This window comes from Amblyomma americanum, chromosome 10, assembly GCF_052857255.1.
Source record: "Amblyomma americanum isolate KBUSLIRL-KWMA chromosome 10, ASM5285725v1, whole genome shotgun sequence".
Classification (NCBI taxonomy): domain Eukaryota; kingdom Metazoa; phylum Arthropoda; class Arachnida; order Ixodida; family Ixodidae; genus Amblyomma; species Amblyomma americanum.
The window spans coordinates 141,498,743-141,526,187 of NC_135506.1; the positions used below are offsets into that span (position 1 = coordinate 141,498,743).

At 48.0% G+C, this 27,445-nt stretch overlaps 1 protein-coding gene across 4 annotated transcripts in view; it reads left to right on the forward strand.

Moving 5' to 3' along the window:
• The window catches only part of LOC144106925 (uncharacterized), a 618,131-nt gene that overhangs the window by 258,094 nt on the left and 332,592 nt on the right, over positions 1-27,445 (forward strand). The gene's annotated exons all lie outside the window — the stretch shown is intronic.

Consider the following 27,445-nt stretch of genomic DNA (forward strand, 5'->3'; position numbering starts at 1 on the left):
GGCTGCAACGCAGCTCTGGAGACCTGCTTCCTGCAGTCTCCTCCATTGAGAGCACGAGCGTCCTTTAGTTCTTTGCGCTGTTTATCTGTCAGGTGTGGCGTTTGGGCTGCAACGCAGCTCTGGAGACCTGCTTCCTGCAGTCTCCTCCATTGAGAGCAAGAGCGTCCTTTAGTTCTTTGCGCTGTTTATCTGTCAGGTGTGGCGTTTGGGCTGCAACGCAGCTCTGGAGACCTGCTTCCTGCAGTCTCCTCCATTGAGAGCAAGAGCGTCCTTTAGTTCTTTGCGCTGTTTATCTGTCAGGTGTGGCGTTTGGGCTGCAACGCAGCTCTGGAGACCTGCTTCCTGCAGTCTCCTCCATTGAGAGCAAGAGCGACCTTTAGTTCTTTGCGCTGTTTATCTGTCAGGTGTGGCGTTTGGGCTGCAACGCTGCTCTGGAGACCTGCTTCCTGCAGTCTCCTCCATTGAGAGCAAGAGCGTCCTTTAGTTCTTTGCGCTGTTTATCTGTCAGTTGTGGCGTTTGGGCTGCAACGCAGCTCCGGAGACCTGCTTCCTGCAGTCCCCTCCATTGAGAGCAAGAGCGTCCTTTAGTTCTTTGCGCTGTTTATCTGTCAGGTGTGGCGTTTGGGCTGCAACGCAGCTCTGGAGAGCTGCTTCCTGCAGTCTCCTCCATTGAGAGCACGAGCGTCCTTTAGTTCTTTGCGTTGTTTATCTGTCAGGTGTGGCGTTTGGGCTGCAACGCAGCTCTGGAGACCTGCTTCCTGCAGTCTCCTCCATTGAGAGCAAGAGCGTCCTTTAGTTCTTTGCGCTGTTTATCTGTCAGGTGTGGCGTTTAGGCTGCAACGCAGCTCTGGAGACCTGCTTCCTGCAGTCTCCTCCATTGAGAGCAAGAGCGTCCTTTAGTTCTTTGCGCTGTTTATCTGTCAGGTGTGGCGTTTGGGCTGCAACGCAGCTCTGGAGACCTGCTTCCTGCAGTCTCCTCCATTGAGAGCAAGAGCGTCCTTTAGTTCTTTGCGCTGTTTATCTGTCAGGTGTGGCGTTTGGGCTGCAACGCAGCTCTGGAGACCTGCTTCCTGCAGTCTCCTCCATTGAGAGCAAGAGCGTCCTTTAGTTCTTTGCGCTGTTTATCTGTCAGGTGTGGCGTTTGGGCTGCAACGCAGCTCTGGAGACCTGCTTCCTGCAGTCTCCTCCATTGAGAGCACGAGCGTCCTTTAATTCTTTTGCACTGAGGAACAGGTCGGCAACTACCGCAGCCACAGTTAGTATAGTGGATGAATAAAACGTACTCGCCAAAAATGGGTTTTAAAATATGACGTTTCGGGACCACTACGGGTCCCTTGTTCGCAATGAAGATGGACGAAATGGGCCGCTTCTTTATAAGCGCACTTGACAGCGCAGTGAATGGGCGTACCAACAGGACTTGTCGGGCTAGTTGGTTGATCATAATGCAAAAAAGACGAACTGCGCAACAAGAACACGGACGAAAGGGAGGCAGACACACACTAACGCAGACTTACAACTTTACTCCGTAGTTATCCGGGAGATTACCCTTCGTCCTGTTAATAACGTTATCTGTAGTCTGAATATAAAATGATTCTAAAAGCAGTCGGGACGATAAAGGTTTCATTGTGTCCAGGATTGTGGCGTTTTCCCAGTCACTGGTGGGCTTCATTTCTTGAACATGCTCTGCTAGGGCGTTCGATGACGTGCGACATTTGCTGGCGTCGTTCTTGTGGTCTCTTAATCTTATCTTAAAATCGCCTAACTCGCCAATGTATGATGCATCGCACTTTTTGCAGGGGATTTTGTACACAACTCCGGGGTAACGTGGGCGCTCCAGGCGATCTTTAACATGGCAGAGCTGTTGTTTCAGCTTGCTGGATGGCACGTGCGCAATGCGCACATCGTATTTTCCAAATATCCGTGCCAGAGCCTCACTTGTCCCCCGGGCGTAAGGTATGCTCGCGCGCTTCTGTTGTCCGATGAGTCGGGGCTCGGCAGGTTGCAGAGAGCGGCGTTGTTCGTTTTGCAGCAGTTGTCGGGGATAACCGTTCTTCTCGAGGTCGATGCGGACTTTTTTCTGCTCCGAATAACGCAGACCGGGACTGGAGCAAAGACGAGCTGCACGTTTATATAGAGCGGACGCGACGGAAAGTTTGTGGCCAATTGGGTGAGCAGATTGAAAATGCAAGATTGAAAATCTGTTGTTCTCCGCACTCCAGAGGGTCTAGCCACTACCGTTTTCCGCAAACCCACACACACTGGGAAGTACTTGGAATCACGCATGATGACGCGTGATCACTTACAGCGCCAAGGCCTTGTCCACTGGCGTCGGTATGGAGAATGGTGGGGGCTGCCTCATCAAAATGGCGAAGCACAGGCGTTGAAGTGAGCGCCTGCTTGAGGGCTTGGAAGGCCTCTTCGCATTCAGTGGACCACAGATAAAGCGTCTCAGAAGTCAATTGTTTGTGGAGGGGGGACGCTATGGATGCAAAATTACGTATGAAACGGCGGAAGTAGGACGCTAAGCCCAGGAAGCTGCGAAGTTCTTTCAGGCGCAGACAGGCGTTGGAGTAGACGTAGGGACCGGGGCGGGTGGCCTCGATGCAATGTCGGCATAGGTGGGCGGGCGAGAAGCTGTCTGAGGGGTGGCAGGGGCTACGGCGCAGGTGAAAGCGGCCAGCTCATCTTTGATGACGCTGCGCAAGTCAGGTGTAGCAGGCGGGATATTAAAGGTGGGAGGGCCGAGAGTGGTGGGCTGCCTGTAGAGTTCCTCGCGTATCAGGGCACGGATGACGGAACGGAGGTTCCCATCGACGAGGACGCTGCCATCACTGGGGTCTGGCTGAAGGCGGCATGACTGCAGCTCATCCAGGCGCTGGCATGTGGAGGTAATGGCAGATACGCTGGAGGGGTTCTGGGCTATCAACGCGTTGAAAGCAACGGTCCCAATGCCCTTAAGAATGTGGCGAACGCGCTCCGACTCAGGCATGTCAGCACTAACGCGGCGGCAAAGAGCAAGAACGTCCTCGATGTAAGAGTTGTAGGACTCCCCAGGCTGCTGAAGCCGCGCGGCAAGCTTCTTCTTGGCTAGCTCAGAGCGGCCTGTCGGCGTGCCGAAAATTTGCCGCAGCTGCTCTGTGAATGTAGGCCAGTCGGCGATGTCATCTTCGTGATTAAGAAACCACGTCTTTGCGACGTTAGTCAAGTAAAAGACGACATTCAGCAGCTTGTGAGAGTCATCCCACCGGTTGAACGTAGTGACCCTGGTGTAGTTGTCGAGCCAGTCGTCGACGTCGTCGTCACGAAGTCCGGCTAAGACCTGAGGGTCGCGTGGACGGCTGGTGATGGACCAGGCTGGGGCAGCCGCAGCAGCCGGGGAAGGCGACGGGGGTGAGCGCGTTCCGTTGCCTTCCTCCATACCTGAGGGCTGCAGACGCAAAAGACGGCCTGATCGGAGCTCCAGGGAGAGCGAAAGACGGGTCCGAAGCGAGAGGTAGGGGATACGAATAGAACCTCCGCCACTTGTGAGCCACCGCTTGCACAGGCGTCTTTTATTCGCGAACAGCCGGGCACACAGCGCGCGCTCCCCGGAGCCCAGGCAAGCGACGATGATGTTGATGGGGATATACAGATGAAAAAGGTGAAAGTTCGCGCAAAGCGCTCACAATACTTTTATTGCTGCAGCTATTGGCGACTTTTTTTTGTTCTTCTTTCATTCTGACTTCTGTAATATGCATGCATGATGTATTGCCGGGATCCATCCTGTGTAACACAACTGAAAAAATGAGGATTCGCTTTTGAGGTACGAAACTTCGCTTTTAAAGATACCGCAAGATACCGCAAACTTTTTGCCATTTTTGCAAACAAATTGGTGAATTTAACTGTGTCCACTTCTGTGCTACGAAAAAGCGCTTTTACATGGACGTCATCAAGGAAGAAGTTCATAACGGTATATATAAATGGTAAATATGGTGGCTGTCGCAATTTGCGACGCTGCCAGTCGCTGCTACGCTGCTTCGTCGGCCGATTGTCATGATATCGCAGTATTCTCCCGCACCTCCCAGAGTGACATCGCAAGGGGCCGTCAGGTGCAAGAGGGTTAACCACGGATTAACAGGGTTAGTCGCGATGTCATATCAATCGTCTGAAGCGACTGTCTTTAGAGCCTTCTTTGAAGAACGTTTGCATCTGTCCTTTGAGGCTGGGCTGTTATCATTTTAAGCAATAAATTTTTCTATTTCACCAGTATAATAGATGAGTTGCGTTATCGCAAGCAGCTTGCTTTTAAGATTCATCTTCTTCAAAATGCTATGAAAACGTGTAAAAAATTGACCGCCAATAGCAAGATCAAAGGATGTCAAGGGGTATAAATTAGAGGGGGAAGAAAAATAACAAACAACTAAGTGTCCTGCCCACGCCAGTACAAATACTACATTGAGACTGTTAAAAGAATGAAAACTAGAAGTGCCCCCCGTTAGGACGGCCAATAAAAATCAAGAGAAACACCCCCACAAATACATTCAAAGAGAGAGAGAGAGAGAGGCGGGTGTGGGGGGGGGGGGGGGTGCAAAGTCTTGCACAGGGTGCCGGGTGATGTAAGGCCGGCTCAGGACCCAGCCGCTATGCCCACATTTCAGCGTACGCGAAATGCAACAACGCTCCGGCTGTTTACCCCCGGGGGGTCGAATTAGTTCGAAGCGCTCCAGTGCGCTGTCCCTCAATGGAACGAGTTTGTATTATTTCATTGTAGATTTTTCCAGTTCCCAGGTTACTCTGCCTGCAGCAGCTTTGATTTCTGTGGTCACGTGAAAAACTAATTATACTGCACTGAACAATACTATCGCTTACTTTGGAAGCAGCAGCGTTTGGCAAATCAAACCAAATACAATTGTAATAGAGAGGTAGAGCGCAACAAAAATAACCAGACGCAAAAAAGGAATGTTTACCAATAAAATAAGTCACTAATCGCATTCAATGTTACAAAGTTAATGAGAATATCAAATAGGCGGGGATGTCATTATAGCACGTAGCGGAAAGCACTATGTCAGCACATTACCATGAATGAAGGGGAAGCCTTCGTAACGATAACACTCATGGGAAGTGAGCTGTTACGTTTACAGTAATATTCGAAGCACTGGATGTTATGTTTCTTTTCTCCTTTGCACCTTTGGGGAGGAAATCGAGCAAATGTAATAGGCCTATTTTCATGGCGTCGCTGTCAATAAACTTGCACTTGTCACACTATCTGATAGCTGGTGCGGAAGGGGTTATAACTTCCCCGCAAAAAGGCAAGGACAAGGGCTATAGTGCCGACATAAAATATTTTATTATACACTTTTTATACAACATTTGGAAACAAAATGTGTACAGTCAGAATCACATAGCGTCATTACCTTGTGTTCATGTTACATGTACAACCAGAACGGTGCACTCCAAACGTAACGAATATGAATATAACTAAACACACTTCACAGCAACATGGCATACAAAAGAAGCAATACTTTGCGAAAATAATAAAGAACAAGGCAAACTTTTAATCGGTTGCCAAACAAAATGAGTCAGCAAAGAAGGACATACAAATGACATAAATGAGGGCATTGAATGTGCGTAGTACTGCTGTCGTCACTTTTTTCGAGCCTGTTTGTGCGCATTGTGCACTTGATGCCAGTATCATATGATCTACGCCCGATACGCCCAATCAGTTTTCTTAAATTCGCTGCAAAATTTTTTCCTGCTGCCCCGCAGAACTTAAAGGCGTGTGTGCATGTTCATTTTCAAAGCACCCCCCCCCCCCAAGTACTTTTTCTAGCTGTGTTGATTGCGTTATAAATCTGTTATTCATGGTTTGTTTACATAAAAGAATTTTCTTACGCAAAAGACAAGCCAAAAGATCATTTTAAAAGTGACAACGGCAATACTTAACACACATATCACATTTATATTACACCAAAAAATTGCTCAGGGCATATATGGCAGGTAAACAGTCACATAATACAAATACACTATTTTTAGTACACACCGAACACTCCTTTAGGGGCAGGTTACATAAGCAATCAGGAACAGTACTCTTCATCTTCAAGCAGTGATGCACTTTCTAAACAAGAGGTACAACACAGCACTATAAATATAGGAGGAAACACGCAAAACTAAAAGGCACATCTCACCACATAACTGTTATCTCCTCCTATGGCTACAATCATTGCTTTTCTCTTCCTTTCCTTACAAGGTTGCGATGTTTTTCTATTGATTTGACTTTCGTCGACATTCCCATAGCCCGAAGCTCCGTGCGCAATTCTCCTGCATCCATGTCGTCCACATTTTGTAGACAGTTTCCTTCGCTCACTTTTTCTTCTGCACAGCGTAGCCTCTTCGCCCGTGTCTCTTGAATAAGTCCCTCAAACCAATACTCTTGGTCCCGCTTTTTATATGCACGGCTTAGTCTGATATTCTCACTCACTTCAAGCCTTTTCGCCAGCTTGATAGCGTCAGCGGCTGCATTCCACTTGTTAGACTTCCCATGGTGTAGATGCTTTAGCACGTCGTTTTTTTTTCTCTAACCCTTGGCTTGAAAACCAACCAAGGCACTTGAACATTTCGTGCTTTGCGGAAGCGTGGTGCGCGAGAATATGAATGTACGGCGTAACTCTATCGCCACCATAGCCTTTGCAACCTTGGGCTCCTAATTCTAAGAACGTGTGAAAGAATTCTGAGGTTTTTCTTTCTATGCTGCGACCTTCAACATCATTTTCCAGGTGGTAAAAAATTTTCCGCATAAGCTTCCAAAGGGGCAAAGTTTTTTCCTCTGTTTGAGGGTGCAATTTCCTGGCCAGCTTTTCAGGCAAAGCCTTCAGCAGGCGCTCACAATCGCCGCCCGATACCGACGTGAATGTTTTTCCCTTGTTTCCTTCATTGGCTTCCCAGACGTGAAATATAATCCCACAGTTATTTATGGCGTCAACGATGTCCTGAACGTGTATGGTCATACAACGTGGGTTGCGGACTTTTTCACGGTAATCTCTGTCTTCTGCTTCTGAAAGCAATCCATCTACAAGGCGGTTAACTATTCTTAACTTCATGTGCAATACATCAGGAATTATTAAATCAGAGTCGAAGTTAAACAATGGCACGTTTTTCATCCCGTTCGCGTCTGCGCAGCAATCAGCTTTCATGTTCTCAAGAGTGCGGATCAAAGGAGGCTCATTAAAGCTGTTATTTGTCAGAACTGAGCACCTTGTCTGTGGGTTTGCTCGACAAAATGGACAAGGATAGTGTGATGCAGCAGACTGCAGACCCTGAACAACAAGCAAAAATTTCAAATCGCACCCTAGACAGATGCGAATCGGAATCTCGTGGTCCCCTACAGATATGCTACCCCTTCTTGCGACAACATTAATTTCTTTTATAAAATCCCGAAAAGCCTCTCTTATTTCAAAATAACCCTCCGAGATCTCCGCCACACCGAGAAGGCGATGAAGGTTATGGCTTTGTAGCTGCCGCGTTTTGCAAATGATGACGAATGATAATGTTGTCCAGGTCGTGCGTCTACTCAAAACGCAGCCATCACCCTCTATTTTTACAAGCAGTGCCTCGGTGGAGATCTCTGTCACACTTATGCCTACATCTTTAGCTAGCTCTTACGCAGCTAACGCCAAGTCTTCCTCAAATGAAACCTGAGCGCCAGGTGAGGTACCTGGCGTCTTGAAGACAGTTATCCTGCTATCTAGGTGCTCTCTGTAAGAATTTATTAGCCTTATGGTAGGCAGATTACGGACGCTCGCGGAGAGGTGCTCCCAGAAAACGTTACTGACAAAATGTACGTCCAAGAGGGCTGCAACTTCTCGCAAGCGTTGTTTGTTTGGAGAAGAAAGGGCATTATAGTCAACTTGACCATTGCTGCAGAAACCTCTTTTTACACCGCAATTACAAATAATTTCTCCATTTTCCTTGAATGTTACTTTATTCGGCAGGCCTTTTAAGTCAGTTACGAGAAGCTGGCATACATCTAAGCCGTAGCTCTCCAGTACAGCGTCAAGTGCTTGCGCGATGGAATATCCAGCCGCATTAAGCTTCCTTCGGTCTGTTTTTTGCACCCCTCGCCGACCATTATTCCTTTGTTCAGTAGCGTTGTAGTTTTTTCCGATTTCAGCTTTTCATTCTCCTGCTCTAGGTTAAGAAGCTTAGCCTTATAGGCAGAGACGGTGTCTCTGAGCTCATTTATGGCCTTTTCTGAAACTGTTCCTGCTCTTTCGAGTTCTTTTTGCAGAGCAGAAATTATGATGTTCTCTATGGATTCTCCGGTATTCGTTTCAGGTGGGCTAGATTGAGACTCGAAGTGAATCTTTATGAACCTTTTATTTTTTAAGAAGGACGCTTTCGCACGGCCTGTCAAATTCCTGTAGCGCCTATCCGCAATATTGCACAGTGATGTAAACCGGTCTTCAAAATATTTACCCATAATGGGAAGCCTTACATTCGGGGGCAAAAATGGTTGCACAGTTTCAAAGTATGTCTTTCGAAGAAGGTCCTTCTCGTGTCTTGTCTTTATAGCTGTCTCATTGGTCAGCGTGAATGTGACACTGCAACTGTCAAAGGTAGCAGACAAGATTATATGGTTATCTGGCGTGGCTATTTCGTGGAGCTATAAACAACAAACTAAATAAAAACTAGAAAATTTGACGAACAAGAAGTCATAGCAGTGGAATAGAGACAGTAACACTCAGTGAGCTAAACAGGTGACACGTTGTACAAAACAAGCCAAAATAACGCGAAAACAAAACAAATAGAACAAGAGTAGAACTCCATGGGAATAAACACTTATCACTGTATTACGATGCGCCAGCAATGATCTTTGTCACGATAAAAACCTGCAAGGTCTCACGAGGAAATCCGCAAGGAAATCTCTTGCAGGACTTCTGAAGTGTTACCCCACCCTTAATTCTGATTGGAAACTCAATCGCCACCGTGTTCCCAAGTTTCGTTTCCCGTACCGACCATGCAGACGGAAGTTGGAGCCTGGAGAAGTCTTGTTCCTCACAGAGTAGCCATTTTTTTCTAATGGTTGGCCTTTCCCGTGAAAAGCCCATCGATAAATGTCCTGATCAAGTTTCACCTTCAGGAGATCGCTTGATCGACGGCAATTGGACAGCTTTTTTTTTTAATTTCGTACACGATCTCTTCAGAGGCAGTCTGGAGGCGTCGATTCGATTGTTTCCTTGGGGATGTGAACTCGCGCAGACAGGCCTCGTTGAGATTCCTCTTAGGCTCCAGGGTACAATGCCATTTGGAGTACCGTTTCCAATGGATCAGGTATCCTTTGCGCTAAATGAAAGACAAATGGAGACATTTTGTCAATACTTTAGGAAACGATTTCATTTATCTGAAGATAGCGGGAGGGGGGGGGGGGGGTGAAACCAAAAGTAGGGAAACTGAAACTGAGTCTCAGGATTTTATTTGTTGTGTTTATAAGGTCCGCAAGCGCACGTGCACCTTATTACGAGGAAAATTGGCATGTTATCTCTATGAAACAAAAAAATGCTGCTGCTAATATGAAGGCGGCAGAGCGTCCTTGGCAATCGTCCTTGGCAATCGCGAGAAAGGCTAATACCTGTGCTACACGGGCACGTTCGAATGACACCTGAGTCGAATGGCATTCGCAACTTGGAATGGCATTCGGACTCGACGGACTTCCGCGGCGCTACACGACACTTTCCAAACGCATTTCAAATTTCCTCAGCTCGTTTTCAGTGTACGATGACGACGGCGGCGGTGGTCACACTAGTGCGACAACGACACTATCACGGTCAACAGCAGCATATATGACTGTAGTGGGACAAGTTTTTGAGGCCAACGACACCGACGAATCCGACCGGCGGACTGTCAGCCTTCATGTCCTCGGCAGGCCGGCGGCTGAGCGAAAACACGCTGATGAGGCGACGGTGTGAATATATTCGCCCTTCTACCTTATCCATATCGTTAATAAGCGAAAGGAACGGGTATATTTCACATGGGCACACTCGAACACTCACCAGCTATAAGCGCTTGCCAAATTAATTTTAATCGACGGCGACTCCCTTCCCTTCCGCGACGACTAGGCCTAGCGAGTCCGCAGGGTTACGTCTTCGAATTCGGCGGTTGTGAAGAGCGAATTCACAAGTTTGAGCGAACGCAAATGATCGACGAGTGTAGTTTTGACAACAGTGACCTCAAATCAACTATTGCTCACATCGCAGGGAGCGCATACGATGAACGGGAAGCGCCGGTGTGACCCAAACCGCCAAGCACTGCTTTACGACCAGCAGAAGTCGTCGCCGTTGCTATTTTGTGGATAACAAGTTATGCCTTTTCAATTACCGCGAACGGTTCCCAATCATACTTCTGAATAAAGCAGTTTAAAATAAACTACTGATCGCGTCGGACGAAGTCGAGACAATTAGCGACAAGCGCCGATCGTACACGATGTCAGTAGCCCAGCGATCGTATCGGCGCTTCCTCCCACAGATTGTCGCACTGCCTTAACAAGCCACGGGTACAACCAGTACAAAAAAGATGAGATATTTAATAGAACTAAAGTGCAGAATGTGTTTTAAGTCATGCAAACGAGCGCTAGCTGTTCGTACGCAGCGATGTAAACAATAGTATTATGCGCGCAGGCGCCCTCATCGGCACACTGCTGGAGAAATTTCATGCTCACGCGGTAAATGTTCTTTTGGTGCACTGTTATCTTCAAGCATTTACGTAGACAGAACACGAGCTATTTGCTAAGCAAAGAGCAGGAAAAAGCGAGCAGCAGGTATCAAAATGAGCAGCCACAGAGCCGAAAGCACTCGCGCGGCTGTGGGCGGGGCGAAGCGATGGCGGCGGCAACGCCTATTGGTCGGTTCGGGCTGCGTTCGCGTTTCGACGGCATTCCAAAACCTGGAATGTCTCCGCCGAGCTCCGTCGACTCGAATGTCATCCGAACCGAATGCCGTTGAGAAACTTCATGTAGCAGCGTAAGTTCGGCAGTCGAGTCGAATGACATTAGGTTGGAAGGCATTCGAAGCGCCTGTGTAGCAGGGGTATACTACTAAATTCGGTATACTAAGGTCGGTGCGACTTACAAATATCAAATACTAAATTGAACAACTATTTGCCGGCACGCAATACTACGCGAAAATGTTGTGACCCATAACAGAAGCGCAACAAACATTTTTATAACAACATTACAGAAAACGATATGTACATGAACTTGTACATTTTTGTGAATGGTACGATGTTGTCTTGCTCGGGACTAGTCCGGTGCAAAGTGGAGCAAGTGCATTTGAATATGGGAATGCAGTTTGCACCTCGTTCCTAAACCGGGTGAAAACAGTCACAACTATTAGACTAAATGATGCGTGAGCGGAATAAATATGTGACCCTCAATGTTGTTTTATTCCCTACTATATGCATACTGTCCTTAACAAGTCTGTGTGTTCGGTGATAGATGAATAATCCACACTTAAAGCAGATAATCTAATACAATGCGTAATTATTTTTTGTTCTTGCGTTGCCGTTATTTTGAATGGAGCGAGATTTCCATGGTACCTTTTTAACAATCTCTGAAAGACCATTACTTATTTTGAATTCCAATGGCAGATCGAGAGCGCTCCGCCGGATCACAAACGGAGCGCGTAGTTCAGGCGGAGGTCACTCCCTCCCATTTTACCAATGGAATGCATGCGCTTCCGCGGGGGCACTTCAGCGCAAGAATAGCTCCAAGTTCAGGCAACAAGGCGGCGCCCTTCGAAGCGCGGCCTCTCGCTTCACCAGCGATTCGTCCTTGCCGCCACTCTGTCTCTCGCGTTCACGGCAAACAAAAGGCGCACGAAGCTTTCGCTTTGTGTGATGATGCCCGCACCACAAAATTCCAGTGATGAAACGTGCCAAATTTTCAGATTGCTTCCTTATTTACAGAGCTGCTAGGCTTAGAGAGTACGCGTCGTTTGACGTCAGAAAGCGCGGGAGGTTCAAACAAGTCAACGATTTTGGTCTAAAAAGCGGTCACAAAGAATTGACCGCGATGGAATTGACATCCTGTTAAGAAAATTATTTGTTTTAACTTGTGCGGACGCGAATAAAACGAAAAATAATTACATTTCGGAGAATTTAATTAAACAAAAAAGTAAAAAATACTGCTTGTACGTTGCCCGGATCACCGTGTAGCGACGACAGGAAGGATGCAGCCGGTCATGACCGGAAGCAGACGCGGGAAAGTAAAACGTCGCGCGGGGTTCCGGTCAAATCTGCCGATTTCGGCGGAGCAAATATAGCTGCTCCACGGAGCGATCCGGGATCGACGTCTGATCCCGATCTGCCATTGGAACAGACAACCCGCACTCCCATTTTTCCATTGGAATACGATTGCTCCCAAAAGAGCAGAAAAATTTGATCCGGATCTGCCATTGGAATTCAACATTAGGTTTCAAACATAGTGATGCGGATGGAATAAATGCACTTTATTTTTCTGATGAAGTATATGGCTGCACATACCAAAATCAAACCACAGGTAATGACTAAATGTACCCAGCAGTGCGTTACAAATATAAAAAAAAGGTTTTAATGTTACAATATTCAAATAATAATAATAATAATTTAAAAACCGTTTTCGCGATGACTCTCTCGACGGAGTGGTACATCAGTTGCTTCTGGCAGAAAGGTGAGGCTGCAGTTGCTGGGTGTGGACGAATGGTGTTCAGCATCTCGATGGTACGTATTTATAGTACGCCAGCGAACAACCTAGCATAAAAACAGCGTCAATGATTCGGGATCACGTGCAAGGCTCACGTGCTTTCCCTTTTGTCCCAAGACGCCTCCCGGAAACTAAACATCGCGGAAGAATTCCTTGTTTTTTTTTTTTTGAATTTTGATCTACCTTCCGACGAAACCGGTTGTGTAAACCAAAACATTGTCACATTCTGCGTGACGTCAAAGGAGAAAGGCCCGATGAGCAGAATCGTCAAGTTTTTCTTCTAAACTGGCTTTGCACGTGACGAGCACCTGCTACCCATCCATGTCAAAACACGCATTCCAGCCGCCTGAGTCGAAGCGAGAAAGGCGGCTACGGGAAAAGCCAAATACCTGTGTCCCCCTCATTCCCAGCCCATGTTCCTTCAGCTGGTTGCCGACGCCATTTATTATTCGCCATTTTTTTGTACTTTATTGCCGCGCTCCCTGTTTTCCTTTTTTTTTATTTTGGTGCGTCTCTGTCAGGAACTCTGTCAGGCGCGTCAGTCCTATACTAGTACTGTCGAATGTGGGCGAGTAATTCTCACTATCCAAGCGGCTTTACCTCCCCAAATCTCTCGCGGCGCACAGAAGGCAGCTGGTCGGCCCGACGATTAAGTATCGCTGTTTAGTTATTGCGGCGATAAACTCATCCCCATGGCATAAAGTGGAGATGTGCTACTACCGGCGCATTGCGTGAGTGACTTTGCGAAATGGATCCTTTTAAAGACTTCGTATCTATTAAAGAATTTTGAAGACTAGGTTAACTTGCGATGTTTACAGCCTTCAATTTATAGTTCATTAATAGTCTTTTAAATGAACTTTATCACGGACATAATGTCCGCCTTGGCGCACAATCCACCTGCACGGACCATGACGATGCATCTTTTACGGCTTTTAAAAGAAAAATCTGTATACATTAGAAAAAAAAAGCACGCGCTATTTGCTGCAGCCAACACGATATTAATGAACGTCCGTCACGTCTGCAGCTTGGCAGCGTTGATAACAAGGCACAAAACAAAGAAAAAATTCAATATACACGCAAAAATTTTTGAAAAGAGTAAGATACAAGCAAGAACGCGAATTCAGCTTCTCATAACGAGATGAAGGGTAAATGCCTACCCATGTGTTCTCTCTAGTGAGGCTATCTGTTTAGTTATTTCTTTGTTAAAATATTTCAAAAGTGAGTTAAGAACGAATTCTTCTCACAAGCGAGACACTATCCTAAAATCGGGTCGCAAACACTCACTGATAGCAGTGCATTGACAAGGAATCACCGTTCGAAGTCTTTATTGTTATGGTGTCGCCGCCGGCAACTAATACAGCAAACGGTTTCATCACTTTTGCAGGAGCATAATAGTATGAATGCAAGCATGCAAATATTCAGAGAGTAGTTCTACCATCCTTCCGTTCCGCAACCAAGCGTGTTAACGACTACGCTACTTCCTGCCAACGCATATGTAGTTCTGCTTGTCTAGGACGCTGGAGAGTGTTTGCAGAAGGGCGTCGAATCAGATGGATGCCTCCCAATTGCCCTGCAGTGTCTCCAGCCTTTAAGATTCACAAGCAATTGTGTACTTAATTAACATCTTAACCCCACATCAGTGACACAAGCAGCAACACCGCGCTAAAGGCTTTCGCCTCACCGCACGTTAGTTCAGCAAAGTGCCCCCTGAATTTTTTTTTATGGTTCTAACGTAATAATTGTTTGCAGCCTGAGACTGCGACGCAAATGTTACATTTGCGCAGGTAAGAAGCGTATTACACTCCGCGTATTCTGTATAGCAACGTTGTGTCCATTTTCGGGAGGTTACGTTGCTGCATGTCCCAATTTTATCCACAGATTCCCTTCTGAAACTATGCTGCAAATGTACAAACTGCATGCAGTGGGAGACCGAGACAGGCAACCATAGAGGGATATAAAGTCGGAACCCGACGCATGGCGTTGCAGCACTTCTAATATTGTCGCAACACTGAAGTCAGTGTTCTGAATAACTGTCCGGCCCGATTACGACGTACAAGAGCTGTAGTACACAAAACATGGTGAGGACGGTTAGTTTTTTCTTTTGCTTCGGGCTAGTCTGGTTTGGTTTACCCAAAGCGACTCAGGCTATGAGGGACGCCGTAGTGAAGGACTCCGGAAATTTCGACCACCTGGGATTCTTGACCGTGCACTGACATCGCACAGTACATGGACCTCTAGAATTTCGCCTCCATCGAAATTCGACCGCCGCGGCCGGGATCGAACCCGCGTCTTTCGGGCCAGCAGCCGAGTGCCATAACCACTTAGCAACCGCGGCGACTCTTCGGGCTAGGATAATTTAACAAACAAGCGCAAACAATGGTGCATGGATTTGTTTGATAACTACGTAACAGAACCAAGAAACAATCCTACTCATGCTCTGTGCAGCTTGTTGGGAGAGCAGTGGTGGTGGTTTCAACATACATGCGGGATTACCCTTACTGTGGTCTGTCGGCAATTGCTCCATCTGAGCCCCTTAATTTAAACAATGTGTTTCTACCACTGTCCCGCAAAGCCATTGTTGGCCGCTCTGTTCATGAACGCTGAGGGTACACGATGAGAGAGACGGTGTCCAAGAGAACGTTCAGTCTCAGATTGCACAGGAGTGTCTCACTACGGTCACAAAAAAAACCTGGAGTGCGCCTCTATTCGTGGTTTCACCAGTTGATGTTAGATACGCTAAGTTCTGGACACGAAGTCCTGTATTTATTTATTTATTTATTTATTTACTTATTTACCCAATACTGCAGACCTCTTGCTTGGGTGCAGGCAGGAAGGGCACAAAGATATAACATACAAGGGCAATAGGTCAGTAATAAAAGCATGCACGACGAATAAAACTGAAAAATATTTCTATACAGTAACTAAAATACGTCACCAAAGGCCTTCAGAAAGTCAACAGCGGATAATCTCTCAGGGAGAGCATTGCAGTCAGTAACCGTCCTCGGAAAAAAAAGAAAGAAAATTTATAACCGTTACTTTTCGGGAAATATAGCGCTGAACTATAGTCGTGCTGATGAGGAGTTCGACGTGTTTCTGAAAACTGTACATGGCATTATGCCGATAAAAGAGCTGGTTCACTGATCCGCCACAAAGATAGGCGACAGCAATTACACAACCAAGACGGCATCTTGCAACTAACTCCCCAAATGATTGTTGGGATTGGCCTTTTGGACGCTTCCATTGCGTTCGCCCAAAAAATTCTTCTACAAGCATCTGACGTCCCTGCATTCGGCGTCCTTGATTTCTTTATTTTTATACATATTAATTTGGCTTCTAATCACGAGCCTAAATCCAGGAGTTCACTAAGGTGGCACTTTGGTCTAGTTGTAATGCAGCAAAAAGATACGGCGCCGGTGAGACATGACACACTGTATCACTGCGTCCTGCTTCTGCTGGGATGTATCTCTTCTCTACCTTACAACTCGTCAAAAAGAACCACGCGTTTTCACTCCACACAGCGTCCCTATCGAACGGCCTCAACAAGCCCTGCTACTGAACATGCGTTCCTCAGGCGCAGCGAAGGCTTCACGCCGCATTGATAGTTTTTTTTCGCCCACAAAGCCCTACTTGCTCCTTCCTCCTCCTACAGTGTGGAATCCGAACAATGGTTAAACGCCCAACCCAACCCCGCGGCTGTGCGCCCTCCCGTCTGCCTAGGTGCGGCTATGCGAGGCAGGAAAGGGGAATAGAAAAGAGAAAGAAGGAGTTCAGGGTGAAGCGGCCCGTGGTGGCAGTTTGCCGAACTAAACGGCCATGTCCCTGAAAGCTGGGCTTGTTTGCACTTCTCTCACCCTTCAACCGTCCTGTATTTTATTTTCTGAGCACTTAGTGCGAAACGTACAGTTCCTTACTATAAACAGTACTAGTAATAGTAGTTATTAGTAAGAAACTGTATGGCTCATCGCCCCATGATGCTTTGAGCGCCCGTGGTGGCCGAGGTGCAGCGTTGCCAGCTTTCACTCTATAGTCGGATACAACTTTAGTCTGCAGTGAAGCTCCACCCACATTCACGGCCGCCTCACAGATTTCCTCCGCGACAAAAAGTAGACCATTATTAAAACTTTTCTTGTTGCCTAAACAAAAAGCTAATCACAAGAAAAAATTATAGAAGCTAGAATTTTGATACCTGGCTTCTTTAATATATTCAAGCGTTAAAAAGTGGATTTCGTTTACTACTACGATGAGCCAGCGGAGTAATACAGTACGCCACGGTCCAGTATTAGCAACTGCTGTCTTTTTTTTTTAGTTGTATCCTACTATGGTTAATAGTGAGAAACTCTATGGTCCGAAAAGCCCTAAAATTTCAACCAGTTTAGCAAAGAGAGCTGTAGCGAAATAGCTTTTTAAATTTGTGGTTTAGCTTTCCACGCCGCCGGCGCCGACAAGAAACGACCGCCACGCCGTTCGAAACCGACACGGCGCACACCTCTACTCGCTGCTGCCCGCGCGGCGCGTGGCGGTCCGGAGACTTTTGTCCCCGCCAGTACAGTCGCGGCCAGAATAGTAAGTGCGGCGATTATATTCCTCTCACGCGTTGTCACTTACGCGAGTAAGTTCCCTTCGTGTGCCTGCGCATGAACTGCACTGCAAAGTGCTCAAGAAATTCCTTCGTCATTTCATCATCATCATCATCATCATCAGCCCTACTACACCCACTGCAGGGCAAAGGCCTCTCCCATGTCTCTCCAATTAACCCTATCCTTTGCCAGCTGCATCCACCCTTTGCCTGCAAACTTCTTAATCTCATCCGCCCATCTAACCTTCTGCCGCCCCCTGCTACGCTTGCTTTCTCTTGGAACCCACTCCGTTACCCTTAAAGACCAGCGGTTATCTTGCCTTCGCATTACATGCCCTGCCCAAGCCCATTTCTTTCTCTTGATTTCGACTAGGATGTCATTAACCCGTGTTTGTTCCCTCACCCACTCTGCCCGCTTCCGATCTCTTAACGTTACAACTATCATTTTTCTTTCCATGGCTCGCTGCGTTGTCCTTAACTTAAGCTGAACTCTTTTCGTTAGCCTCCACGTTTCTGCCCCGTAGGTGAGTACCGGTAAGATTATGCTGTTGTACACTTTCCTCTTGAGGGAAATTGGTAAACTGCCACTCATGATCTGCGAGAATTTGCCATATGCGCTCCACCCCATTCTTATCCTTCTAGTTATCTCCCTCTCATGATCCGGATCAGCTGTCACTACCTGCCCTAAGTAGACGTATTCCGGCACCATTTCTAGGCTCTCGCTGCCAATTGTGAACTGTTGTTCCCTTGCTAGGCTGTTGAACATTACCTTGGTTTTCTGCATGTTAATTTTTAGACCCATCGATCTGCTCTGCCTGTCTAACTCGTTGATCATGATTTGCAGTTCACCTCCTGAGTGACTCAGCAAGGCAATGTCATCAGCAAATCTCAGATTATTTAGGTATTCTCCATTTATTCTTATTCCCAACTCTTCCCAATTCAGGCCTCGAAATACCTCCTGCAAACATGCGGTGAACAGCATTGGCGAGATCGTGTCTCCTTGCCTGACGCCCTTCGTCATTTAGAACTCGGGTAATCTTGAATTTAAGCGTGCTGTTCTCTCCGCGAGCGTGCAGAGGGGCCCGCCTCCTGACAGGCGCTGCTCTTGGAAGTCACGCTTGGGAGTCGGCAGCTGTCGCGCTCACGCCGCGGGAACAAAGCGTGTAGGATTGCACAATATAGAGTCGAATATCCAAAAGAAAAATCTGCCTCGAAAGCAGTCACTAAGCCGCCGCGGTGGCTCAGTGGTTAGGGCGCTCGACTACTGATCCGGAGTTCCCGGGTTCGAACCCGACCGCGGCGGCTGCGTTTTTATGGAGGAAAAACGCTAAGGCGCCCGTGTGCTGTGCGATGTCAGTGCACGTTAAAGATCCCCAGGTGGTCGAAATTATTCCGGAGCCCTCCACTACGGCACCTAATTCTTCCTCTCTTCTTTCACTCCCTTCCTTCTCCCTTCCCTTACGGCGCGGTTCAGGTGTCCAACGATATATGAGACAGATACTGCGCCATTTCCTTTCCCCAAAAAACCAATTATTATTATTATTAAGCAGTCACTATGACACACAAAAAATGAAGCAAAAACTTGCGTAATATTCAGGTATCACAGAAATATTGGTACAGTGGTGATACGGGACAAGAATAAGACATCTGTGTTATTGCGCATGAGGTTGTTTAGCATGTGTGGCAAGCGTTGATGTAACATTTCAAATGCGTAGTTAGTGCGAGGACGCGGCACGCGCCAGTGTTCGGGCGATCGTGTATTGGATTCAGGCCTGTTTTTTATAAACTGGGCCAAAGTTTTAATGTGAGGGGTATTGTTTTGGTCTTTGCGGTAGACTAGCAAGAGCAGGATATCGAACATACAGTACAGCGTTGGTAAACTGACGCGTTTGAAAAGAGGTGCAGTATGCGCATCTGATGGTGCATTACGCATAGAGGGAATTGCTTTTTTTGATGTAGGAATAATTGATTTATGTTCACACTAGATAACAGCACTGTGCGGGACTCAGCAAGAAGACATTGTATAAAAGTTTGACCCTACGTAGCAGCGGGCTTAAACTGAACAGCGTTCCAGCGACTTGCGCAAGCTTTCTTGCAGGAAAGTAACAGGTGTGATTGGCCCATGACATTATGGCGGTCGAAAAGCACCCAACGAGCTCGATTTTTGAAGAACCTCTTGTAATGTCGCTGTCTATGTTCGTGGCTTTGTTTTTTGTTTGAAGTAAAATAGCTCTGGCTTTGGTGGTGTTAATTTCTAAGCCGTTATCTAGTGACCATGTACGTGTTTTAGGAAGAACAGAACTTGCGGTTGAAACTGGGCTTGCAGCACTGTTTGCCTTAAAAAGCGCTGTAGTGTCATCGGCGTAGATTATATAATTTTGTTCACAATCCACAAGAACAAGGTTGTTTATGTAGACGTTGAAAAAAAGGGGTCTCAGGGTGCTTCCGTGAGGAATTCCAACTTTCACTTGCTTAAACAGGGAGCGGACACCATTGACCTCAACAAGTTGATTTCGCTGATTTAAATAAGATTTTACCATGTCTAATGCAGTACCACGAATGCCACAACACTCTAGCTTCTTCAATAAAAGTTCGCGATTAATAGAGCCAAACTGAAATCGATTAGAAATTGTGAAAGTGAGCATGTTTTTCTTTTCAAAATTTCTCAATGTCAGTTCTTTCTGTTCTACTAAGGCAAGCAGGGTTGACCTTCCTCTTCGGAAGGCATACCTTCAGTCATTTAGCGGGCTGTTTTTTCTAAGAAATCTGACTTTCGCCCAAATATTATTTTTTCAGGTCCTTTGGAGAATAGTGGGAGGATAGAAATAGGCCTGTAATTAGGTATCTCAATGTTATTACCATTTTAAAACAGTGCAAGTACCCTAGCGGTCCGCATTCTGGCAGGAAATGCCCTAGAATGTCAGAGAAAGGTTCTGAACCTATGCCAGCACAGGAGCTATGATGTCGAAGACATATTTTGCGGGCGTAATTCGTATGCCATCAATGTCAAAGTGTTACGTAACTCAGAAAAACAAGTGAATTAACTCAGTCTCATCAGTAGGATACAAGTAAATACTGTCGGTGCGCCTGACCTGAACATAGCGGTCGGCATTCGTAGGCCAGCAGCACTTGTAAAATACCTAGTAAAACAGTCGGACAGCAAATCGTCCAGATCACTGATGTCATCTTTAATAATTTCCGCGCTTGTGTTCGAGGACGGTGCTCGATTCAGCATAACATTTAGTTTTTTTCCAAGTTTCTCATAATGGCAAAATATTCATATCGATAGCAGGTTTTAGCTTTTCAAAGCTGATTTGTCAGCTCATCTGTTAGCTTGTTGCAGTAACGTTTAAATATATTGAGATCGCCTGTGTTACGGGACTTGACAGATTTGTTATAAGCATGTTTTTAACCTTTATTTTGGGAGGTCATCTGATATCCATGGCTTGAGAATATTGGAAGAGCGCCTGCGTCTCGCTTGCAGAGGAAAATTTTGCTGGTAACGCGCTGAAAATGCGCAAAAATTCTTCGTACGTTGATTCAGCACTCTGTGTTATATACATCGCTGCAGTCGAAGAGAATTATATTAGTACGAAACGTCTCCAGAGTGTGGGGTTTAATCATATAGCCGGGGGGTATGCGTTCTCCTTTCTTTTTGTACATCGTTTAAAACTACGAAAAATAGGCATGCGGTTGCTGAGATTGCACAAGAGAACGCCGGCCTTAATTTTGGCTGTTGAAATGTTGGTAATAAACAAATCTAGGCAAGTGGACGTGGTGCAGGGTACTCGCGTTGGGACGGAGATAACGCTTGAGCATCCGTATGACTGAAGAAAGATATGAAATTCCCGAGTCAAGCGAGTGTCCGCTAAGATATCAATATTGAAGTCGCCACCCCAGATAGTCATATTGACACAAAGAAACATGTAAAGAACTTTCAAGAAAACGGAAGAGACCCTCAGCGGAGGCAGCACACCACTTTTGCCCCAGCTTCCTGGAGGCGGCACCTCCGGCCTTACCCGACCGGGGGAAATCGGCAGTCGCCTTTTCCTATCCTCCCCTCCAGCTTTCACTTTCCTATCATCTTTCTTACAACTGTCCTGACTCCTTCTCTCTCCTCGTTTTTTTTTTTACTTTTCATAGGCGGCCTGGATTAACCTTGTGTGCCCCACTACCCTGAGTTGTGTCATATTTGGTTATAGTTAGGGTTTACAGCTGGCGTGGGGATGGCTTGCTATCAAGTTCCTGTCCCGTCCCCTAGATGGGCTCCATGGTGGGTGGCGGGCACCATGCCTGAAAAATTAAATTTGTTATGGCTCTCCTCCTTTCCAAACTTGATCGCACTCTGAAAATATTGCGGAACGAAGCAGATTTTTTCCAGAAAAAGAAACCGACATTCTCGAAGTTTCACGTAATACACAGTGAATGCGAAGAAAAGCATGCCCGAGTAATATCCCCTTTCCTTGTGTCCAAATGCTTAACAGATACATTGGGCCCTGGTTACAAGGTATCAAAAATGGCCAGCGATGAATTACTGCTTGAACTGTGCGACAGCATCCAGTGCTCGATACTCTCAAGCATTGCTTATATAGGAGACATCTCTGTCGCCGTGACACCCCACCGATCTCTTAATAACACAGTTCGAGGTGTTATCTCAGAAATGACTTTAACCACTTAACATATGCCGAAATGCTTCAAGGGCTCACCGACCAAAATGCAGTTGACGTTCACAGAATCAGAATACGCAAGGATAACAAAGAAATAGATATCCAACACTCGGCACTCACATTTAATACCAGCACCTTGCCTGAAACTATCGAAGCTGAGTACCTCAAAGTTAACATCAGACACTACATACCCAATCCCCGCCGATGTTTCCATTGTCAGAAGTTTGACCACGGCTCACAGAGTTGCGGCGGCCGCAAAAATTGCGCGAAATGCGCTTTGAAGGACCACCATTCTCAGGACTATGACGCAGCCCCACGCTGCGCAAACTGCAGAGGAAACCACGCTGCGTACTCCAGGGCGTGTCCGTCCTGGAAAAAAAGAAGGAAATAATTACCGTGAACACCAAAGAAAAGCATTATTTAAAGAAGCGAGGAGGCAATTTGCACTCACCAACACATTCTCCTTCGCAGCAAAACCTAACTTCGCTGATGTGGTGCGGAGGGGCGGTGCATCACACAGCTCTCCGGCACTTGCTCAGGCCACTTTCACCGAGCGTATGGCAGGGCCGTACAAGCCCCAGGCAGGCTCAGCGAAAGTTGTCCTGCCATTGCCAAAGCAGGGAGTTCCGGCTCATGGGTCGGCATCGTGCAGGACTTCCCCCCGTCGGAGGAAGCCTGAAATGCGCACACCCGCGGGTTCTCCGCGTTCCTCCAGCACCTCTGGCGAGGTGATGGATATAACTCCCAGTCCGCCCGCTTTGCAGCGGCGGAACAGCTCTCTTGAGCGAAGAAGACAGAGCCCTCATAACGGGCCCAGAACATAAGTAAACACACTTTCATATGCACCCAAAACATAAACGACTTTTACTTTCTTTAATTCAATGGAACTGTAGAGGACTGCTGAGGAATTACGGGGACATAACACATATTTTAGTGTCAATGTTGCCCGTAGCTTTGTGTCTTTAGGACGCATTATAAAAATTTTCGACGCGATCGCGAGCAGGCAAATAGACTTTCGGTAGGCGTCGCAATTGTCTTTCTAAGCGGCGTTCCTGCTCAAGAAATTAACACAAAACTTGAGGCAGTTGCGGTTATCGTCGTTACCTACAAAACAATAACAATATGTTCGTATACCTTCCCCCACACGTCATATTACGAATCTAAGATTTGGGGCACTCTATTGGCGTAAAATGCGGTGAGGCGAAAGCCTTTAGCGCGGCGTTGATGCTTGTGTCACTAATCTGTGATAAGGTGTTAATTAAGTACACAATTGTTAGAGACACTGGAGGGCGTTTGGGTGGCATCCATCTTATTCGAAGCCTTTCCGCAAACACTCTCCAGCGTCCAAGGCAAGAACTACATATGCGTTGGCAGGAAGTAGCGTAGTCGTTAGCACCCTCTGCTGCGGAACGGAAGGATGTCGGTTCGAATCCAATCGTGCACAAAGATTTTTTTTATCGAGTTGGAGACCGTAACCGATGGACGGACGGTATGACGTCACCTCCGTTGTCGTGACTTCCGGTTGGCGATGTAACGGACGGACAGGATCTCGACCGGGAGTATGAGCCATTAAAGGCTTTCGCCTTAAAAGGCCTGATGGATGAACTGCCGCAGCCATACCAGGTAGTTGACGATTTTAACGCTCACTGCTCGTTTTGGGGAGGCGGATGCTGTGACTCTAGGCGCCGAATAATTGAAGATTTTATCCTCTCAAACAATGTCGGTCTTCTAAATACGGGGAAAGCCAGGTATTGTTGCCCAAGCTCAGAAAAAATTAGCTTCCTCAATCTAGCTTTCGCATCACCGTCTCTTTTTAACGATTTCATGTTTTAAATGACCACATGGGAAGTGATCATTTTGCTGTCATCAGGCTCTCATCGTCTACTCCAGTCATCCCCACAAGACCACGGCTCTGGAAAATCCGTCTCGGCGACTGGTCAATCTTTACAAGAAGTGCCGCTCTGGAAAAATAATTTTAAGAAGACCTCAGTATAAATGAAATTAATGAAAGATTTACTGCATGCATATTATCAGCAGCAACACTATAGCTATACCACAAATAACAGGACTCGTACAGAAGAAACACAAAGCATGGTGGACACAAGAATGCACATTGGCAATGCACAGTGGGGCACCCTCCGTCGGTGCCCCACTGCTGAGAACTTACTTTCAAGAGGGCCAAGGCCGGAGCGTGCTACGTGCGCCGAAATGCAGAGAAAACCTCCTGGTAGAAATGTGTGTCCTCAATAAACAGTTCAATACCTTCAAGGAAAACGGGGGAAAAGTTCGTAAATTCAGGGGACCGTACTCCCTTCACACTTCCCCGGTTGACAACACCCGGTACACAAACATCGTTAGAAGACCAGGCCAATATATTGGGCGAGCATTTTGCTGAAGTCTCAAGGTCATCCAACTACACACATTCCAGAAACACAAAGCAATAGCTGAAAAACAAAAACTTCCATTTGGAGCAGGCATGCAGGAGGGCTACAGTCAGCCCTTCTGGTAAAAAGGGAGCACCAGGCCCAGATAATGTGCATTACACTATGCTTGCCAATATCTCTGAGGCTGCTGTTGAGGCATTGCTTAAATTCTTTAATAAAATATAGACAACTAGTAAAATACCTGTGTAGCACCCTCTCTTGGGCGGCGCCGACAACCCGGCTAGCGCGCGCCACCCTGCGAAGAGAATAAAGACGGCACCTGGTCGTGGCTCGTGCAGCCACGGGGCAGTTCTGTTCTGGTGTCGGCTCATTTCCTTCGCTCCTGAGGCGTTAAGCCTACATTGGTGACCTGGGACGAGCAATGACCGATCCCGCAACATCCACGCAGCAGGATTCGCGTCCGCAGGACGTCTTGTCGCTGCAGGTTCGCCTTCCACCTTTCTGGCCCCAGAACCCGCAAGTTTGGTTCCACCAGGTTGAGGCGCAATTTTGCCTAGCCCACATCACGTCGGAGACGACGCGCTACTACCATGTTGCCTCAAGCCTACCTCCTGACGTTGCCGGTGAGCTCTCCGACGTTCTCTCCGCCCCCATGGGTGCTACACCATATCAGCACCTGAAAACCAAGGTGCTGGAGAGATTTATGCCGTCGGACCGCACACGCCTCCAGCAGCTCCTTACCGGGGAAGGCCTTGGCGACCGGCGCCCCTCCCAGCTTCTGCACCGCATGCAACAGCTTCTCGGGGAGCGCGACATCCCCAATCACTCAGCGTTGCTTCGAGAGCTTTTCCTCCAACGCCTTCCCCAGCCCATCCGCCTCGTCCTTGCGGCGGCCGGTGACGTCACCCTCGACCGCCTGGCTGAGCTCGCAGATAACGTTCATGAGGCCACCTCGCCGTCCGTCACTGCTGTTTTGCCGCCAAGAGACCCAGCGATTTCGCGCCTTGAGGCCCGTCTCGAGGAGCTTGCCGCCTCAGTCGCCGCACTCCGGAGCCGACCTCTGGAGACCCGTCCGTCTCGTCTTGATCATCGCGCTCTTTCGCGCTCACGTCAAGCTCGGAGTCCCAGCCATACATCTCTCTGCTGGTACCACAGGCGTTTTCGCCACCGGGCCATAAAGTGTACACCGCCCTGTTCGTGGCCGGGAAACGCCCGCCGGGATCACTAACGGCGGCGTGTGGTTCCCCCAGTCATTGAGCCGCCTGTTCATGGTCACTGACAAGTTCTCCGGCACCCAGTTTCTTATCGACACGGGCGCGGAAATCAGCGTGGTTCCACCGACTAAGGCAGATCGTTCCAAGCCATCAGGACTGTCGCTCCGTGCTGCCAACGCCTCGTCTATACCCACGTATGGGCTACGATCTCTCACCCTCGACTTCGGCCTACGCCGCACTTTTCGATGGGTCTTCGTCATCGCAGACGTGGTTCGCCCGATCATCGGCTCAGACTTCCTCTCCTACTTCGACTTAGACGTCAGCGTGCGGCATCGTCGCCTTACCGACGGTCTGACTCATCTCTCCATCTCGGAAGTCTCGTCCGACCTTGCTCCCATGGGCATTCGCACGCTGATACCTTCCTCTCAGTTCGAAAAAGTGGACGGATTTCCCGGAGCTCACTAAGCCATGCAACCTCACTCAGGCGCCTAAACATACTGTGACACCACATCGTCACCCGGGGTCCACCCGCAGCTGCTCGACCGCGCCGCTTGTTTGGAGACCGTCTAGCTATCGCCAAACGTGAGTTTGATCACATGCTGGAGCTCGTCCAGCGCGTGGGCGTCTCCGCTGCATCTAGTGCCCAAGCGTGATCCTGGTGACTGGCGTCCCTGCGGCGACTATCGGGCGTTGAATGCCAACACTGTCCACGACAGCTATCCGCTGCCCCACATCCAGGACTTTACATCGCGCCTCGCCGGCTGCGCCATTTTTAGCAAAGTTGACCTGGTTAAGGCGTATCACCAAATTCCCATTGAACCCGCCGACATACGTAAGACCGCCATCACGACGCCCTTTGGTTTGTTTGAGTACGTCCGGATGCCTTTTGGACTACGCAATTCGGCTCTAACCTTCTAGCGGTTCATGGCTGAGGTCACGCGGGGCCTACCGAGTGTATTCGCGTACCTTGACGATGTCCTCATCGCCAGACCTACACCTCATGATCATGAGCAAGACTTACGTGTTTTTTTTTTTCAAGCGTCTACAGCACTACGGCCTGGTTGTGAATGCCTCCAAGTGTGTTTTCGGTGCTTCTGAGCTCGAGTTTTTGGGTCATCACATATCCTCAGTGGGTATCCGCCCTCTCGCGTCCCACGTCCAGACCATCGTGAATTTTCCCCTGCCCACAACCCTGCGCCTCCTGCGACAATTCCTGGGGCTGGTGAATTTGTCCCGCCGCTTTATCCCGCACTGTGCAGAGCTACTTCGCCCGCTCACCGACCTTCTCCGGTCAACTGCTGGGGCCGTCCTCCGCAATCTCTTGGTCATCAGAAGCCCAGGCCGCCTTTATTGCCGCGAAGCAAGCAGTCGCTAACGCCGTGCTTCTAGTCCATCCGCGCAACGACGCCCCTACGGGATTGATGGTGGATGCCTCCAGCGTGGCCATCGGAGCCGTCTTACAGCAGTACATTAACTCCGAGTGGAGACCATTGTCTTTTTACTCTCAGAAGCTACTTCCTGCTGAGACCCGCTACAGCGTCTTCGGTCGAGAGCTCCTAGCCATCTACTCCGCTATCCAGCGCTTTCGGCATTTTGTAGAAAGATGCAAGTTTCACGTGCTAACCGATCATAAACCGCTTGCATGTGTGTTCCGGACCAACTCATCGAAGTACGTGTCACGTGAACTCCGTCAGCTCGCTTATATCTTGGAGTTTACTACCGACATCCGGCATGTGAAAGGTGCAGCCAACACCGCCGCTGACGCCCTCTCTCGTATAGTCGCGGTAGACACTCAATCTTCCACCGTCGACTGGGCCGATGAGCTCGCCGCTTTTCGAGCGAACCCTCGTTCTCTCCGATTACGGCTGGTGCCCCATCCTTGCTCGCCTGAGCCC